The sequence below is a fragment of the Esox lucius genome, chromosome 12 (assembly GCF_011004845.1).
Source record: "Esox lucius isolate fEsoLuc1 chromosome 12, fEsoLuc1.pri, whole genome shotgun sequence".
Taxonomy (NCBI): domain Eukaryota; kingdom Metazoa; phylum Chordata; class Actinopteri; order Esociformes; family Esocidae; genus Esox; species Esox lucius.
Genome location: NC_047580.1, coordinates 19394996 through 19408324, shown reverse-complemented (window position 1 = coordinate 19408324; position 13329 = coordinate 19394996). Strand labels below are relative to the sequence as shown.

The 13329-nt window shown below is 39.1% G+C and overlaps 1 long non-coding RNA gene across 3 annotated transcripts in view; it reads left to right on the top strand.

Annotated features, from left to right (window-relative positions):
- LOC105022968 overlaps positions 1-12540 on the top strand; it is a 73507-nt gene extending 60967 nt beyond the window's left edge. The window contains exons 3-5 of one of the 3 annotated variants that reach the window (XR_002197502.3): positions 7029-7112; positions 11853-11942; positions 12024-12540. This is a non-coding gene — a long non-coding RNA (uncharacterized LOC105022968). The remainder of the gene's footprint in view (positions 1-7028; positions 7113-11852; positions 11943-12023) is intronic. The other 2 variants (XR_828942.4, XR_828941.4) reach the window with 2 other exon arrangements.
- Positions 12541-13329: the final 789 nt, after the last annotated feature.

The window sequence follows — 13329 nt, the reverse complement described above, 5'->3', positions numbered from 1 at the left end:
TCCACTATGAATAAATTATACATTTTCAGAAAGCCATATATCTTCAAAATATTTAACAGCATAGCAGGACACACTATTACATGTTGTGCACTATGAAGTGAATAGGGTGGCATTTGGGATTCACTTCCAATGTTTGTGTCAAATTAATTTCAGATAACTACAGAGATCGGAAGGCTCCAAACCGTTCTTTTTAGAACCAGTGTGCAACACCACCATATCACATGTATATTTGATATAACTCCAAATGGTAATATTACTGGTAATTCTCAAGTAGTTTTACCACTAATGACTAAGAGCTATTTGTCTGAGCAAAGAGCCCTGGCCCTATCACCCCAGCACACCAGTGGCGGATGAATATACAGGACAAGGACATCTTTAAGCATGTCAGTGCAGAGATCACCAGATCGTTTTCATTCAAGATGGAGGTCATATCTATTGAAATCATCTAACCTTGGAATGTAACACCTGGGTGTAAAAGTGGACTCATCCTATCTAGCAGGGTGAGTGTAATGTACCTCCAATGTCTAAAGTGCAGAAATAAAATAAGAGTTATGGGGGTTAAGGAGCCATTGTGTAAACTGGAAGATCCTGTAACTCTATAGTGTAAAATAGCTGTGTTAGTATCACCCGAGGTGACACTCTATTGCCAGAGTGCTGTATTTGTTGGAGCCATTATGAAATAAAGGCCTAGAAAAAGGCCACTATTCAGTTTGAATTGATTCCCTGAAAACTCGAGAAGTGAATATGCTTTCATTTTGATGGCATTACTATGGACAAAATGTGTTGTGTTAGTTACACCTCTCCATTACTTTGGTCCATTATGTGATTTTATTTTTCAGAGTCTATTTTCTGTGATAAAATGGACATTTGAAAGCTTATTAAGTCTGAGTGACACCCTGAGTTGAGAGCCAAAAGGAAAGTAAGTTGTCTGGATCTGGTTTCAGTTCATTTCTGCACAATTTCTCTGCCTTGATCAAATACAGCACTTTCCAATAGAGTCCTAATGGGAGTGTTGAGTTCACAGAGCGCCTCATTCATAACCATTGTGTTCACTTGATAAACAAAATATCTCCATGCACTATTTCTCAGAGGACTGGGAATGTTCACTACAAGAATATTGAGATTTATGAATATGTGGCTTGCCATAAACTGTACACATGTAAAGAAGCATTATAGCTCTGCATGGAAAATCACCCATCAATTGCCTTTTATAACCACATGGGTAATGCTTTAGATTACGTTGCCATAATTGCGTAGTAGTTATATATGTATTAAGTGGGAATTTTAACAATTAATGTGTAATTACATGATGCATGTTATTCCACATCTGTAACTACTGATGTTATTATACATTTTGTTCCACTACTATTTAGTAATTAATCACAAATTGGATGTCGTAACATAAGGGAGAAAAACAAGTTAGCCAAACTAGATTTTTTATTTATTCTTGTATTTATTCTTATCTTCTTTATAAATCAAAAATTGCTAACTTTAAGTCACTTTTTGTAAAACAGCTTCTGCTAAATTACTAAAATGTAAGTTTAAAAAAATCCAGTTAGATATTTAAATCAAATCAAAATGTTACCTTTATTGAGATTATACTTTTATAGATTATACTTTATTATACTATTTATAATAAGGCATACCTGGAGAAAGTCTGAGCTCTCAGAAATAAGTGGATGGCCCCCTCCAGCTAAAATACCTTTGTATATGATTTAGAGAGTACTTTTACATGACTGGAGACTTGGATCTATGATCGTATTGATCATATCAACATTTCAAACGCTCTGGTCACTTTCTATGTACATTCAATATACAGTTAAAAATATTTAAAAAATTAAGAACACTGATCCTTTTTCTTTCCTTTCCAAAAAGGTCGGAAAGGAAGGTTTTGAGTGAGGAACAGAAGGGTTAAAATTAAGAGACCACTGTAAATTGAACACTTCTGTTCCTCACTCAAAACTTTTTCCCGGAGCTGTACGTTAGCACATTTCAATGAACCCATTCATAGGCACTATTAAACTAATATTATTTCTATCCATATTCCATATTGTCTATTGCCCATATTCCCCATTTCTACACTCTTTGGAATTTCTGCTAGTTTTGCATTGGTATGTATACTTATGCTATTATTTTTGCTTTATATCTTCCTCAATGCTTACTGTGTAGATGTCGCGTGCTATCTCACAAGGACTTCACTGTTCAGAATGACACTGTTATTCGGTGCATTTGGTAAATAAAAATACTTGGACTTGGTTTAATTTTTTTATATGGCGATATATGTGCATTCTTTGATTAATTACTGATCATAAAGAATCAACTGTGCTGTAGGTGGAATGTGTTTGCATATCTGCCAAGATCCGCCAAATGCATTGCGTATTGGCGGAAGGGATTCATTGTCAATAGAGCAGTCCGCGAAGGGACGTTTGCGTTGCGGCACTGTGCATTGGTGCATTTGGAGTTCCACGTTACAACCGGAAGTTCATAAAAGACCCAAGGTGTTTCTCAATGTCAAGGAAGGATCCTTCGAAGCCAGAATTTGGAGGATGCTACGTCATCGACGTTCGTCGAAGGACCGTTCCAATGTCGAGGATCCTCCCAATCCCACCAAGGACTGAGTCCTTCGTTCGGAGAATTTCCCATAGACGGCAAAGGATGCATATGTGTATCCTTCGCGCTCCTATATTACCCACAATCCTATGCGCACGGCTTTGCCAGGTCGTAAAAAAAAATATGTTATGGGGCAATATGCTTTTAAATGTAAGTATCTTTAGTTTAGTGTTTAACGTTACCGTACCTTTGTTAAAACGGTAGTACATAAAAATAAAGTTTAACGTTTAAATGCCAGTACAAATTGCTATTGATAATTAACTAGATACCTCACGAGCTAACGGTAGGCTAGCTAGCTAGCTAACTGAACCGAACCGGACCTGTCATATTAGCTAATAGTTGTTAGATTGGTTGCCGTCACTGGCATTTCTTTTATAAATCACTACCAGACGAAGGCTTGGTAGCCTGTTCCATTGTACGTGTTCTTCGAATGCTAAGGAGGAGCCTGGCCTAGCCTCTGAAGGATCCTTCCTTGGAAGGACTAGTCCTACCAAGGAAGGATCCTTGACATTGAGAAACATTTCCAGACTACAGTTAGCTATTTACAAACAATATTACAATTGAGCTAGCTAGATACATACATACAAGTAGCCTATACACTGGCATAGCGGGGTGACGCCGGGCCGGACTGCAAGATTTATGAAGCGATATTTACAAATTTCTGCTCAATATTTCAATAATAACTCAAAAACAAATGATTGAAGTCAAGCCTGATAGCTAGCCAACTACAGAACTAACCCTAGTCTCCTAGCTATCTTGAAATAGCCAGCAAATACACTATCATTCGAAGGTTTGGGGTAACTTAGGAATGTCCTTGTTTTAGAAAGAAAAGCATTTTCGTTGTCGAAAAGCATTTTCTTCTGTGACTTGTGCCAAAGTAGACCTTCTGTCAGTTCAGACCAGACGGGATAGTCTTTGTTGCCTTTGCGCATCGATGAGCCTCAGGCTCTCAGCACCCTGTCACCTGTTTGTGGTGTGTCCCTCCGCAGTCCACTGTCGGCAGGTACTCACCGCTGCTGAGAGGGAGCTTCCTACAAGCCTTGCTGTTTCAAAAATGCTCTGACCCAGTTGTCTGGCCTTAACAATGTGGCCCATCTCAAAGTTGCTTATGTCTTTACTCCTGTCCATTGCTCCTGCATCCAACATGTTGACTACGAGAACGGATTATTCACTTACCATCCAATCTACCCAGACCTTTACATGTGCCCTTGTTAGGAGATCAACGTTATTCGCTTCACCTGTGCGTGGTCATCATGTTTTGCCTTATCAGAATATATGGTAAAAAAGTTAATCACTTAACACAATCTATCACGACATCTTGATTATATAATTGCAATAATGGAATTAATAAAAGTCTATAATAAAAAAAAACTTTAGAGAAATGTTTTCCATTATATTATAACAATTGCAATCCTCACCATTATACAAGAATATTTCTAGTTTTCATCAATAACATTTTGAAATATGAAATATGGAGCTTTCTCATTTTTATGTACATTTTATGTTCACACAGGTTACCATTATTTGTCTGAATCTGTACCCTTTTTTCTTCCTCTGTCCCAAAGTTTGCAGTTGATCTTTTCAAAAATGCCTTTAATGCTGTTTCACCCTAGCCAAAATACACATGACCAGTGATGTCTCAGGTTCAGGGCCTTCAAACAACCTTTTCAATAAAACAAGCTCAGCTGTGAGACCAAACAGGATCTCCCACGCTGGGCTGCCTCCCCCATGGGCTTTTGGTTGCCTCAGGGGAGACGGCATTATCCTGCAGGCTTTATTTAACCTCGTCAGTAAGGCCTTCCCTTTTTTTTAAATACAGTACAATACTTTATACATTTGGGCTTAGAGATACTGTTGAACAGTTTTTACCTTAAACACTCCACTCTGGCTGTCTTATGCATTATGGAGCTTGGATGGAGTTTTCCATCTTCAGGTAAATAAAGGCAGGTGTTTGGTATGGTACACACAGCACTGGGTGGGCCACACCTGCAGGCCCCATCTGCCCCTGGCATACGCACGGGACGAAAGGCGCTGAGAAGTCTGGTGGCCTGTTGTGGATGCCAGCCCTTCTAGCACTTTGTGACTGACGCTAATCTAAAGGATGAGAGAAAGAAAGAGTGGGGGGTAGGCAGGAGGCAAAGGAGAAATAATCACAAAAGCATTCCGTGGCTGAAGTAGTCCGAAATGTCTCTTCTATTTTTTCTGGTTTGTAGAATAATATTTTAGATTTTACTTGACAGTTTAAATGTCATACATTGACACACAGTGCATGCACAACGTGTCAAGTATAATACTAGTACTATGTCCATTGCAGTCAAAAACAGATATGAATGTAGGGATCTGGCATTCCTTGACAGAGGGTCTGCAACAGTTTCAGCTAGGTAATGTTTAGCAGATTGAGCACTGATAGTACAACTAGGGCAGGAGAGGGTTGGAAACGTCAGGCCCCAGAGCTCTTCATTGATCACCTGTTCTTTTATGACGTTCAGCTATCGTCCTGCTTAGGTAGCCTAAATTGTCCACTTCAGAAGAACATCACCCACCTGTGGCGAATGTGAAAGCACACAGACACAACCAGACTTGGGCAAGCCTCTCCATTCTCTCAGTAGGCTGTGACCAAAAAAATTATATATGGAATATCATGCATAAATATGGCAACATTAAAAGTCAGATAGCTTAGTGGATTGAAAATGTAGCCAGTAATTGGGAGTGTGTTGGTTTGAATCCTTGGTGGACAAAACAACAACTTTAGTTCTGCCTTTGAACATGGCATTTAACCCTTATTGCTTCTGTAAGTCACCATGGATAAGTCGCCATCTGCTAAATTGTTTAGACATTATGGGAAACCAACACTGAGGACAGAACAGTTCACTTGACACTAAATCTGAACATTACATTGTTGGTTTTATGTGAAATGTACCTATACTGTAAAAAAATGTTGGTTCAACTGACACAAGACCAGGGATGAGTAGCTAAACATTTTTGCTCAAGTAGAAGTGCTGTTATTTAAATTGTATTTTACTAAAGTATTACAACTTGGTCTATTACCAAATTAGCAATACTTGGATAATTAAAAGAGGAAGTTAATGTACAGTTGGAACTAAGTTCATTTATCAAACATTGCTATGTGTCTAAATAAAGCATTGAAACATTTTAGGAATTCAATAAACAATCAGTCAATATTTAGGCAATTAACCATTTGCATTTGTTACCCATTCATTTGTTTAAGAGAGAGTGTTTTGTTTGAGAGAAGTTTCTTGAATGAATGAAGCAATTCTTACTTGTCAGATGCACAGGCACGGTACCCATTCAGCTCCACTGCACCTTTCTTGGCTTGTGATGAAAGTGATGAAAATACATTCTGCCTCTTTTGTCTGTCTGGTTATCAAGATAATGCTTCTTCTTCTTCTTTTACTAGAATATTGCTGAGGAGACATTTCCTGATTTAATGACATCTCTTTGGGTCTTGAACTTATGTAGCAATAATAGGATTTTGTAACATTATTCCAAGGCACATTTGGATGCCCTCCTAAATTGATGTGATATGTTATCAGCACAAACAACAAGCATGCAACACAATTAGCTGGAAATACTGGTAAAAGGAAGCACAAAACGTTCTCTAAATATACTTGTCTCTACCAGAGCAGATATAAATGTATTTAACTCCAAAAGCAGTGCCAGCTATTGGACAGGGATGTGTGAAAAGTCTAATAGATATGTCCCAAGGTGTAATTTTAGTACAAATATTAGAAAGCATAACCTTTACTTCCTAAGAAATGATTTTCCAAGACAACAAATATTATTTGCAATATTTTACTTTACTGCATATACAGAACACCATATGTAAAGTTAGGGTTGTTTTGAAATAAGTCATGGAGGATTTCTTTCTCATGGGAGTGGTACAAAAAGCTGATATTACTTTGGCAAGCTTCTGGATTAAGAGATTTACTGTGGTTAGTGTCAGGGTTGCAGGGAATTGCCAAACATTTTGTATGGGACAAACTTATGAATTGAGACAGTTCTGTTTATTCTTTGAGTTCACTGTAGATGGGATTTGACCAAAATGCTCAACTTATTCCTGTGTTCTTAATGAAAAGTTGAGGATTTGTCCTTTTGGAAACATACTGAACAAACACAGAAATAGCAAATGTCCTTAACAATCTCCTTACATTCGTATTAACATACCAATTTGTGACAACGTTTCAAGAGAAACTTTCATCCATTATTCACACAAACAAACTGGATCAAAGTAAAATTGTCTTTCTAACTAGTATCTAACTAGCATGCTAGCTAAGCCTTGTGCATTACAGACAGTTGTGGCCATAGGTATTAGCACACTCACACTTTTTCCAAATAATGGACCATTTCTTCTAGAAATTGTTGATGTCCCCAAATTCTTTTTTTATAATTTACTTAAGGAGCAAGATGAAAGAATTATCCAGGAAGAGGTAGAACGGCCGTCAGAACAGTCCACCCTACTGTAGACGTGTAGGGTACTACTGGTAAGTCCCGTCTTGTTTGTGACACGGTGGAACAGCCAGATTCCAAAAGATTATCTCTGGTCTGAAAGACTTTTGTGGAGTATTGGTGAAGACAAAGTTAAAGATAAACCTTATCTATGTACCTGGCATGATTGCCTTCCAGAGCTTCATGCGGTTAAGTAATAAAATTTCTTCTTTCCTTTGAGTATTTAGTATTTTTTGTCGCTGGCGGCAAAGGTAGCTAGATAGTGGCTTAGGGTGGTCGAACAGTCTATGCAAATGTCTCCTCTGCACATGTACTGTACTGCAGTAGCATGTTTCACATCCTAACCACAACTCTTTCCGCAAAAACTACATAAAGACCCCATCACTTTCTCCACATTCTGTTGTGTTATTAATATAATTTCTAAATAATTACCAATTTATTGAAAATGGTTATGCTTTGTGAAATGGGTTCTCAAGCAATGTAAATGCATATACAACAGACAGCGATAACCGTATCAAAATATCAAATGATGTAAACGTTCAAAACATTATGGTGCCACACAGTGGTACCATAATGGCTACATGGCGGTATATTTTGATCTGTGTCACTTGTTACATTTTGCACACATGTTCAGGGTTAATCTAGCTCTTATATGGATAATGGTTACATTTAGTCACATGGGGGCACAACTGGACAACAATTATCCAGACCGCATTTACATCTATTGACACGATGCACATGGTTCTCTAAGCGCAGAAGTCGTGCAATAAAGCCAATGGAAGCTGAATGCTGAAATACTCTGGTTGCAGATTTAATTCTCAGAATTTTAAGTAGGAAGAAGTAACGGGGTTAACAACTTAACTTATTCCAGCTTTCAGAGAATGCACCACTGTGAACAAGCTAATTGGTTAATGGAAAGAGAGGGAACAATGTCCAATGACATTGGGTAGCTTGGCTGTCATTAGGCCATCAATATTTGTAGCCTTATTGCGTAAGCATCGTGTCTGCCTAGGCAACATTTTTGTGTCTTTTTTGGGCCGCAATGCAATTTGGAGTTACTGTAGCCAGGTCTATTTGTAAATATTCCTTCAATAACGTTACACACAGGTGTAATTGTATTTTTCTTTGCCCTCGTTTTCCTAGTATGTCATGAGATTGTGTTTCTGTTATTGTGATTTTCCTCCAGCTCTCTGTTCTGCAGCTCAACAGTCTGATTTCTGTCACCAATGCTTTTTTGCATGTGTTTTTCTAGGCAAAACCGAGTGCTTGGCATTCTGGCCAAATTTACTAAGAATATGCCTTTATTATAGCTAACAGGTAGGTTATTAGGGATACGTCAGTATCAGAAAATTTAAAATACTTAAATACATCAAAATGTATGTGCAATAACGCTCAGCAAAGGCCATATTAGCTACACAAATGAGTTTCTTAAAGGTGCTAGGTTGCACACTACAAAATTCTGTAGTGTGCAATCTAGCAAAGCTACAGTGTCTATAGTATCCAACAGACTTCTATAGAAGCACTATAGATGATCTAAAGAAAATACAGAGTGTGGTATTGTATTCTACTGTGCACCTCAGTTTACTACAGAATATTATATAATACTAGTCAATACTGTACTATTCTATCATTTTTATCAAGTCGGTATAGTTAGTGGTTTCCACTTTTCAAACATGAATGAGCCATGTAAATATTTAGATAAAGGTAACATTTTATATTTTTTGGCAATATCGACTTGAACAAAACAGCAATTCAAAGGGAAGGTTTAGTGTGAAATTTCTGTGAAACGAATCCATCTGGCGTATGAATAATTTAGATGGCTCAAGTTGGTTCCTGTTGCAGTTGTTTGTGCTGGGCTTTCTCTCCCTCACTCGGTTCACCCCCCTCCCTAACATCACTCCTGAGGCTTGTTTGTGATGTTTAGAAGCTGTATCACGAGGGATTGCAGGGAGGAGATATTCTCTCTCTTTCTCTCTTTCTTACATACACAAACACACATTACATTGGCTGTTTAGTGGGCTAAACAACTTGGTCATTTTTGATTTGGAGTTCCATTTTAGTGGTCAGAATGTAAGCTTCAAGGGTGCCTGTGGTAATCAGGTTAAGGTAGGCCGGTCATTTTCTTATACTTGTTAGGAATGGGTTATTCAACATTGATGGAGATAGGATGCACCTCAGATTCAGTGCTACTCAACATTAGTGTTCACATTTTTGCTGTTCACATGAAAATGCAGCAATGGAATTTGCACTGATTTTGTCCTATACACACATCTGCATTGTGCATGCATGTGTAGTCTAGGTTTGCACGATATTGGAAATAACTGACATTGTGATATTAAGTTTTTCTAAGATTATATATTGCGATATGAAAAATTACAGGATGACTGCAGAAAGAGCTTTGGCTATCAACCTGACAGTCTGTATCCATCATTCTTCCCCAGCCCCATCCTCTACAATTAAAATGTATGAAACTTATTAAAAAATATATATTTCAGAACAAGTTGCTATGTAATAATATGTAACAGTAATAGTATAGCAATAGCATCAGTAGTAAAATAGAATGCGCAACTGGGCATAACTTACCAACTGCAAGATGCAGTAATACTGACAAATGCATCCAAATTCCCCATTTCAGACTTTTTTGCCTGTTCCTCGCCCATCATATCGTCACGTGCAAGTAGAGCCTGCATGTCAGCCAAGTGCAGAAACGAGCTCTGTTTTTTTTAAAATAATAATAATCATAATAATAATAAACTGTGTATCCAATAACCCATAAATCATAGTAAATTTCCTTATATCAGAAAGATATAATGCTAGTTTTCCATTTGAAAGAAATAAATATTGTAGACTGATGTTTATCTTACTAAATCGCATGTTCTGCGATGTGACTATTGGGGATGCAAGGACACTGTCTCTGTATGCAAGGACACTGTCACGTAAAGTGAGCACCTTTTCACACTGTGAGGCTGATGCCTCCCTCGCTGCTTCGCCCTTGGCTTGTGTAGGCCTGACATTTGAAGCCCATTTAGTGTGAACATGACCCAGTCACCCGAATATCAGTATTGCACTTTTACTGATAACCAAGGCTGTTCAGCCATAATTTTAGTAGCTGATACTTAAGCAGCTTGTGGGCAAATGCCCCACCACACAACATCAGGTGTGTTTGCCATTAACATTAAACCTACTTACAGACACTCTGTCTTGCACGCACGCGCACAGACACACAGAGGCAACCAACATGGGTTTTATAATAATTCCAGAAATTGCAACATTTGAACCTATGGTTGAATTGTCTTCTCTAGTGTAATCCAGTGTCTGTCTTCAGAGATGAGGGGGCGGCTTTCTAGGGGTAGGGGGGGGGAGAGTGTGAAGCTGGGAGGGGTGTGGGGTGGGAGGAGGGGATATGACAGGCCCTTGGAATCCCAACCTCTCTCTCCTGGCGCCTGCACTAATCAACCCCTGTAATTTATGCAGAAAATATGATTTATATTTAATTTCACTACACTTGCATTGTTAATTTGAGATGTAATTAACTCGTCGCCACGGCAACTAATTTCTCAATGCCGTAAATTATCGCCGCCTTTTCATCAAAATTCAGTTACTTTGGCTCCTGTGTGCAATGTACTGATGCAATTAGGTTACCGGGGCAACCCAAAGTGTTCATTTTCTTTTGTGTAATTGCAATGAGGCAGAAGTTTTTATATGACAAGTCATGTTCACTTTTTTGCTTCAACAAAGGGCACACACATTTTGATACTTACTTAAAAAAATATTTTGAGAACCCAGGAATACATTACACCAGAACACCAGTGTTTGAAAAGCTGCTTTGAAATACAAGTTTACAAAGCTAACAGTTACTTTACACTAAGGAAGGCTTCACTATTAATGATACTATTGCAGATTATCTATCTTAAAATAACCCACTTGGCATGTTGATTATACAATGAAATATTTCTTTAGTAATAAACATATTCACGTTACAACTGTCACTATACTTCTTCAGCAAACAAAGGTAATAGAAGTTAAAAACCTGCTATCACTCTTCATAATATCAAGCCACCTGTTTTCTAACTGTCGCAAAGCATTCTGGTTCTTGCAGTCACTATAGTATTTTAATACCAAATCAATGCAACAGAAAGATGTGCATAATTTTCTTCTCTCCCTTACATGAAATGTTATACAATTACACTTGTAAATTTAAGTCAATAATATTTTCCGATAATTCCCAGAAATTGTATCTGTAAAATAAACTTTGTAACCCATTAAAATTACAATAGATACAATATAATATCAAAGTCAGATATCGAAGGCCTCAAAAATGTAGGTACCTGAAGGTAAATTAGTAGTACCCCCACTAGCAGCTCAACTCTCTCTCTCCAACACTACCACACACACATTCACTTACATAGACTCACTTGCATAGTTGTGCAAATTAATTGATTACCAAGAATGTGCTGCCACATGTGTTTCAAAATTGTGATTTGGCCAAGGATGTGATAAAAGGAATAAATTCATGCATTATTTCCACATGCACATAAACACACAACGTTGCCATGGCAATAGCAATACTCCCATTACCCGTTGTCCCCTTTATTCCCCTTACATTGGCTGTGAAATGACTCAGTATTTTAATCAACAGTAATTTGCACTCAACACAAGATAGGGCCACGTATTTGCCGTGGTTGACTTGGATGGCCCTGTGTATGCCCACCGGATGCCTCTGAGTTTCACCCTGCTGCCCCTTTCTTCCGCATATGCCGGTCTCCTGGGTACAGTGGGTGCATCTGTCTCCAATCCATCCCCCTTAGCTGCTCTTCAGTGAAAATATCAAGTCATTGGCTGCTAAGCTCTGGTTAACTGAAAAGGTAATTAGATTTGTAAACAGGCCTTTTGAATATTTTTAGCCTCAGTAGTGATACTGGTAGGCATTACTGTCCTGTTTGAAGTACAGGTAAGTAAGGAGCCAACACCCAGGACCCAGCAGTAAGGAGCCAACACCCAGGACCCAGCAGTAAGGAGCCAACACCCAGGACCCAGCAGTAAGGAGCCAACACCCAGGACCCAGCAGTCAGGGGCCAACACCCAGGTCCCAGCATTAAGGGGCCAACACCCAGGTCCCAGCAGTAAGGAGCCAACACCCAGGACCCAGCAGTAAGGAGCCAACACCCATGACCCAGCAGTAAGGAGCCAACACCCAGGACCCAGCAGTCAGGGGCCAACACCCAGGTCCCAGCATTAAGGGGCCAACACCCAGGTCCCAGCAGTAAGGAGCCAACACCCAGGACCCAGCAGTCAGGGGCCAACACCCAGGTCCCAGCATTAAGGGGCCAACACCCAGGTCCCAGCAGTAAGGAGCCAACACCCAGGTCCCAGCAGAAACGGGCCATCACCCAGGTCCCAGCAGTAAGGGGCCAACACCCAGGTCCCCGCAGTAAGGGGCCAACACCCAGGTCCCCGCAGTAAGGGGCCAACACCCAGGTCCCAGCAGTAAGGAGCCAACACCCAGGTCCCAGCAGTAAGGAGCCAACACCAAAGTCCCAGTGACTAGTTTTGGTCTAAACACTGAAACTCCATAACTGGTGGTATTTCAGTCATGGCATGCATTCCAAATGGCACTCAATTCCATTATAGAGCACTGCTGTACATTTAACAAGATTCCTATTCGCTGCAAGCAAAATAAGTGTTAATTAAAGGGAATAGGTTGATATTTGGGACACTGACATGATGTCTGCTCTAGTGTTACATAGATGTATACAAATGTTATTATAAGCATTAGATCTACTGGCTCTGCCATTAAATTAATGAAATGAAAGTAATTATGGAAGGGAGCAATCTGGATTTGTTTTCTTGTCTGTGACCCAGCCAGTTATATGTAAGGCAGCTTAAGAATTACCACACACATTTAGACAGATGGGGAAGGAAAAATAAAAAGTAGGTAATGATTTATTGGAAGCCGAAAGGTGAAGGAAATTAACATAAGCACAACAATTTTATAATAAAAACCACTCTACCCCAAGATTTTCCAGAACACAGACAACTATCTAGTTCAGGGTCTGACCCCATTTACCAAGAAAGTGCTTGAATTCATCAGGCTTGGATTCTACAATATATACTAGGATGTTGGTCCATTCTGACAGAATGGCCTCACAGTTGATCAATTCCGAAGATGCTCTACTGGTTTCAGGTCTTGGCAGTGCGCAAGCAAATCAACTGAACTCGCTGTCATTACCCTGGTCTCATTTCTTAGAAAAT